Below are 6,722 nucleotides of genomic sequence, written 5' to 3' on the forward strand. Positions count from 1 at the left end.
AGATCCCTGGAGAAAGGTCTCTCCAAGATCCGTGTCTAGTTTGCAATCAGACCGGGGCGTCTTGTTTGGTTGTTTCTTGTTGCATTTAGGCGTTGTCTATAAAATCTGGATTTGATGCTTTATCAGAGATGTGGTTTGCAAATATTTTCTCCTGTTCTGTAAGCTGCCTTTTTACGCAGTTAATAGCGACCTTCAAGGCACCAAATTTTAAAATTTTTACCGTGTCAGATTTGCCGATTTGCTAACGGTGCCTTTGAAGTCGTAGCCAATGACTCACTGATAAATCCCATGTCACGAAGCTTTTGTCCTGGTTTCTTCTAAGAGTTTATACTCTAAGTTCTCCTTTTTTTAAAGCGGGTCCCATGCCCAATGTGGGCTTGAACTCATGATCCCAGATTGAAAGGGGCATGCTCCATTGACGGAGCCAGCCAGGCACCCCCACAATCTATGACCCAGTTTGAGGTCATTTTTGTATATGGTGTTAGTAAGGGCCCAACTTCATTATTTCACACAATGGATATTCACTTTTCCAAACATTTCATGAAAGACTGTCCTCTCTCCGTTGAAAGGTCTTGGCACGCTTCTCAAAATTCATTCCACCCTATAAGCAAGGGTTTGCTTAGGAGCTGTTCATCTGGTGCCATCCCAGTGGTCCATATGACTGTCTTATGCCAACACCACTATGTTCATTACTGTATATTTTTAGAGAGGGAGAGAGCAGGGGGAGGGGCAAAGGGAGAGAGAGAATCTTCAGCAGATTCCACACCCAGCACTGAACCCGACATGGGGCTCTAGCTCAAGACCTGAGATCATGACCGGGGCCAAAATCAAGAGTCAGACGCTTCACTGACTGACCCCTGATGACTCTATATTTGTGTTAAGTTTTGACTCAGGAAATGTGATGCTTTCCAACTTCATTCTTTTTTCAAGATTTTTTTTTTTAAATCTATTTGAGGTCCCATGAAATTCCAATACGAATTTTAGGATAGATTTTTCCATTTCTGCAAAAAATGACATTGGTATTTTGATAAGGATAGCATTAAATCAGTAGCTCTCTTTGGATAATAACAATATCAACTATTCCAACCTGTCCATGAATACAGGGTTCTGTTCCAGTTCCATCTCCTTTAGTCTCTTTCAGCAATGTTTTCTCATTTTTGGTCTAGAGAACTTCCACTTCCTCCGTGAATGTAATGCCTAAGGATTTTACTCAGTTTGATGCTATTGCAAATGGAATTTTCCCCTCAGTTTCCAGAACAGTCTATTCATTGTTCTTGTATAGAAATACAACTGATTTTTCTGTGTAGACTTTGCAACTTTGCTGAATACCTTGTTTATTTGTTCTAACGGGTATTTTTGTAAAGTCTTGAGGCTTTTTCACATATAAGACCATATCGTCTGCAAACAGAGATCATTTTACTTTTTCCTTTACAGGTTGGATGCCTTGTATTTCCTCTTCTCCCCTAACAGATCTGGCTGGGATTCCCCATACTATGCCAGGTGGGTGGTGATTTGGGCACACTTGTCTCATTCTTGATCTTAGAGGAAAATCTCTCCGTCTCGCACTCTGAGTAGGATGTTTGCTGTGGCTTGTTCATAGACGACTTTTATTATGTCGAGACATTCTTTCTACTCATAGTCTTTTGAGCGTTTTTATCATGAAAGCATGTTGGATTTTGTCAAATGCTTTTTCTCCACCAATTGAGATGATGTAAATGGAAAATGTGTTGGGCTTTCCCCCTACATTTTGTTGATGTGGTGTAACACACCCATTGATCTTCATAGTCCAACCATTCTGGCATTTGCTGAATAAATCCTACTTAGTCATGGTGTTTAATCCTGCTAATATGCGCTGAACTCTGCTCACTAGAATTTTGTTGACTTTGCATCAATATTCGCAAGGGATATTAGTCCATCATTTCCTTTCTTGAATAGTTTCTTTGTCTGGGTTTGGCATCGGGAATGCTGGCCTTTTCGAATAAGTTAAGTGTTCCTCCTCTTAATTTTTTAAAAAGATTTTATTTATTAATTTGACAGAAAGAGAGAGAGACAAGCAGGAGGAGCAGCAGAGGGGGAGGGAGAAGCAGACTCCCCGCTGAGCAGGGTGTGGTCAGAGAAGACACAGCTTATAACATCTACATTTTCAAATGTCTGGATTTAATTTGGGGCTTGACCCCAGGACCCCGGGACCATGACCTGAGCTGAAAGCAGATGCTTCATCCACTGAGCCCCCCAGGCGCCCCCCATCCTTTTCTTTTCTTTTTTTTTAAATGTCACTGAAGTGTACACTTTATTTATTTTTAAAGTTATTTATTTGACAGACAGAGATCACAAGTAGGCAGAGGCAGGTAGAGAGAGAAAGGGAGAAGCAGGGTCCCCGCTGAGCAGAGAACCCGATGCGGGGCTTGATCCCAGGACCCTGAGATCATGACCTGAGCCGAAGGCAGAGGCTTAACCCACTGAGCCCCCCAGGGACCCCCATCCTTCTCAATTTTTAGGGCAAGTTTGAGGAGAACGGGTGGTAATGGCTCTTCAAATGTTTGGTAGAAGTCACTCCCAAAGTATCAGGACCAGGGCTCCCCTTTCTTGGGGCTGTTTCTGATTAATGTTTCAATCCCCTCGCTCGTGTAGATCTGTTCGAGTTGTCCGTTCTCTCCTGATTCGGTCTTGACGGGTTTTGTGTTTCTAGGAGTTTGTCCATTTTATCTGGGTTATTCAAATGCTTGTCACACAACTGTCCACTGTGCTTTCTTACAACACTTTATGTCTGTAGCACTGGCAGTAATTTCCCCACTTTCTTTTTTTTTTAAGATTTTATTTATTTATTTGTGAGAGAGAGTGAGCACAGGCAGAGGCAGAGGGAGAAGCAGGCTCCCTGCTGAGCAAGGAGCCCAATGTGGGACTCCATCCCAGGACGCTGGGATCATGACCTGAGCCGAAGGCAGCCACTTAACCAAGCGAGCCACCCACACATCCCGCCCACTTTCATTTCTGATTTAGGCAGTGGAGGCCTCTCTCTTCTTTTTTCTTAGTCAACCTAGCTACGGGTTTGTCAATTTTGTTGATCTTTTCAAAGAAGCAACTTTAGGGTTCATTCATTTTCTGACTGTTTTCCTTCTCTCAATTCCATTAATCTCTGCTCTAATCTTTATTATTTCCTTCCCCCTACTATCTTTAGGTTTTGTCTGTTCCTCTTTTTCCAGTTCCTTAAGCTGTAAAGTTAGGATGATGATTTCCGATCTTTGTTTTTTTCTAATGTAAACATTTACGGTTACAAATTTCCACCTTAGTAACTGCTTTCATTGCATACCCTAGGTTTTGTTGTGCTGTGTTTTTCATTTATCTTAAAGTATTTTCTTCTCTCTCTCTCTCTTTTTTTTTTTTTTTTTTGAGAGGGAGGACAGAGGGGCAGAGGGAGGAGAGAGAATCTCAAGCAGACTCCCCACTAAGCACAGAGTCTGACATGGGGCTCGATCCCATGACCACAATCATGACCCAAGCCAAAATCAAGAGTCAGATGCTTAACTGACTCACCCAGGTGACCCAGGCTTTGAGTATTTTCTGACTTTGTGATTTGTTCCTAGGGCCCTTGGTTGTTTGTGAGTGTGAGGTATGGTCTCCACAAGTTTGAATTTTCCAGTTTTCCTTCTGTTTCTGATTTCATCTTTACCCAGGTGTGGTCAGAGAAAATATATCATATGACATTTACCTTTTTAAAGATTTTATTTTTTATTATTATTTATTTGACAGACAGAGATCACAAGCAGGCAGAGAGGCAGGCAGAGAAAGGGGGAAACAAACTCCCCACTGAGCAGAGAGCCTGATATGGGGCTCAATCACAGGACCCTGGGATCATGACCTGAGCTGAAGGCAGAGGCTTAACCCACTGAGCCACCCAGGCGCCCTGATATCTACCTTTTTAAATGTTGGGATTTAATGTGCGGCCTGACTGCATGTATATTTTGAGAAGAAAGTGTGTTTTGTTGCTGGTGGGCCGAGTGCTTTGTAGTTGTCTGTTAGATCTGGTCAGTTTATTGTGTTGTTCATGTCCTCTATTTCCAAACTTACGTCTGGACGTCCTACTCATTATTAACAGGGGTCCTGGACTCTCCTACTATCACTGTAGGACTTTCTATTTCTCCCTTCCAGTCTGTTCATTTTTGCTTCATAAATTTTGATGGTCTGTCATTAGGTGTGTAAATGTTTATACACACTAATCTTCTCTGTACTGAACCTTGTACTAATATATAATGTCCTTCCTTCTCTCTTTTTTTTCTTAGATTGTATTTATTTATTTGTCAGAGGGAGAGAAAGAGAGCATGCAGAAGTGAGCAGAGGGGCAGAGACAGTGAGAAGCAGGCTCCCTGCTGAGCAGGGAGCCCAATGCGGGGCTCGATCCCGTGACCCTGAGATCATGACCTGAGCTGAAGGCAGAGGCTTAACCCACTGAGCTGCCCAAGTGTCCCTCTTGTAATCTTTTTTATTTAAAGTCTATTTTGTCCACTATTAGTATGGCTACCCCTCATCTCCTTTGGTAACATTTGCATAGAATATCTTTCTCCATGCTTTCACTATCGACCTGTGGGTTTATATGGATCTCAAATGAGTCTCTTGTAGACAGCCGAGTTTGGATGTTTTCTTATCCATTCTGTCAACTTTTGACTTTTTATTGGATGGTTTAATTCATTTACATTTAAAGTAACTACTTTAAATTTGGTAACTTAAAAAAGAGGCATCAGGGTGGTGCAGTGGGTTAAGCGTACAACTCTTGGTTTCAGCTCAGGTCCTGATCTCAGGGTCATGAGATCAAGCCCCATGTCTGGCTCCAGACTCCGCATGGAGTCTTCTTGGGATTCTTTCTCTCCCTCTCCTTCTGTCCCTCCAACTTATGCTCTCTCTCCCTCAAATAAATAAATAATTTCTTTTTTAAGAAAAGGAGGGACTTAACTTCTATCACTGTGCATTCTGACTCCGTGTCCTTTGTTTTCAATATACCCTATAGCTTGTTGAACTCATTTTCTGTCTTCTTTTGTGTTTACCTTTTATTTTATAGTGACATGTTTAAATTTCTTCCTCGTTTCCTTTGGTGTATATTCTATAGCTGTTTGCTTTGTGGTTGCCATGGGGATTACATTTAACATTCTAAAGTTGCAACACTCTCATTTGAATTTATACCAGATTAATTTCAATAATATACAAAATCTTTGCTTCTTTATAGCTCTGCCCTACCTCTTTCAGTTGCTGATATCACAAAATTACACCTTTATACCTCAGGGGCCCCAAAACATAAACTTATCTTTCTTTAAAATGCCGTAGTTTCTTCATTTATGCAGAAACAAGATTTGGGGTGACAAAACAAGATAGTCTAACTTTTTATTGTTAAAAATTATTGTTAATGAATAATTGTCTTTTAATTTAAATTTATTAGTTATTAAATCATGTAGAAAACAAAAAGTGAAGGTACGACCACTGTTACGATGAAATAGCTTTTGTAATTACCATGTGTTTACTTTTCTTGAGGTCTTGAGTTCTCTGTGTGGCTTTAAGTTATGGCCTAGGGACGTCACTTCACTCTGCAGAACTCTACTGAGCCCTTCTCCGAGGGCAGGTCCAGTGGCTACAAGTTCCATCAGGGTTTGTTTCACTGAGAAGGTCTTAACTTCTCCCTCACTTCTGAAGGACAGTTTTTCCGGATACGACACTTGTTCATACTTGGTTTGGTTTTCTTCTGCATCCTGAATATATTGGCTCACTGTCTTCTGGCCTCCAAAGTTTCTGATGAGAAATTTATTGATGATCTTATTGTGGATACCTTGTATGAGATGATTTGCTTCTCTCTTGCTGCTTTCAAGATTATCTCTTTGGCTTTTGTAAATTTGATTGTAATGCGTCCTGGTGTGTGTCTCTTTGAGTTTATCTTACTTGGAGCTCACTGAGTTTCTTGGATGTTTATATTCATGCCTTTCGTCATGTTTGGGGTGTCTTCGGCCATTACTCAATAGATATTCTCTCTGTGCCCCTCTCTCCTCTCCTTTTGGCACTCCTGTGACAGGTGTGTTGGTAGCTTGCTGGTGTCCTACAGGTCTTTTAGGCTCCAACTGCTTTTCTTTCCTTTTTCTTTCTCTTTCTCAGACACAGTATGTTCCATTGTCCTGTTTTCAAGTTCACAGATTCCTTCTTCTGCCTGCTCAAATCTGCCTTGAATTCCAATAGTGAATTTTTCATTCCAATTATTGTACCGCTCAGCTCCAGAATTATTTTTTAGGTTCTCTTTTATTGGAATTTCACACAAATTTTCTTGACTTTCTCTACATCTTCCTTTAGTTCTTCTTTTTTTTTTTTTTTTTTTTGACAGACAAAGATCACAAGTAGGCAGAGAGACAGGCAGAGAGAGAGGCAGAGAGAGAGAGGAGGAGGAAGCAGGCTCCCTGACAAGCAGAGAGCCCGATGCGGGGCTCGATCCCAGGACCCTGAGATCATGACCTGAGCCGAAGGCAGAGGCTTTAACCAACTGAGCTACCCAGGTGCCCCCCTTTAGTTCTTTAAGACAGTTATTTTAAAGTATTTGCTTAGTATGTCTGCCATTACTTCTTTTTCAGACAGTTTCTGTTGATTTTTTTCCTTTGAATGGGTCATACTTCCCCGCAGCTTTGTATGCCTTGTGATTTTTGTCATAGTTGCACATTGGGCATTTGAATCTAATAATGAGATAACTCTGGAAA

Source organism: Meles meles, chromosome 10 (assembly GCF_922984935.1).
Source record: "Meles meles chromosome 10, mMelMel3.1 paternal haplotype, whole genome shotgun sequence".
NCBI classification, from domain to species: domain Eukaryota; kingdom Metazoa; phylum Chordata; class Mammalia; order Carnivora; family Mustelidae; genus Meles; species Meles meles.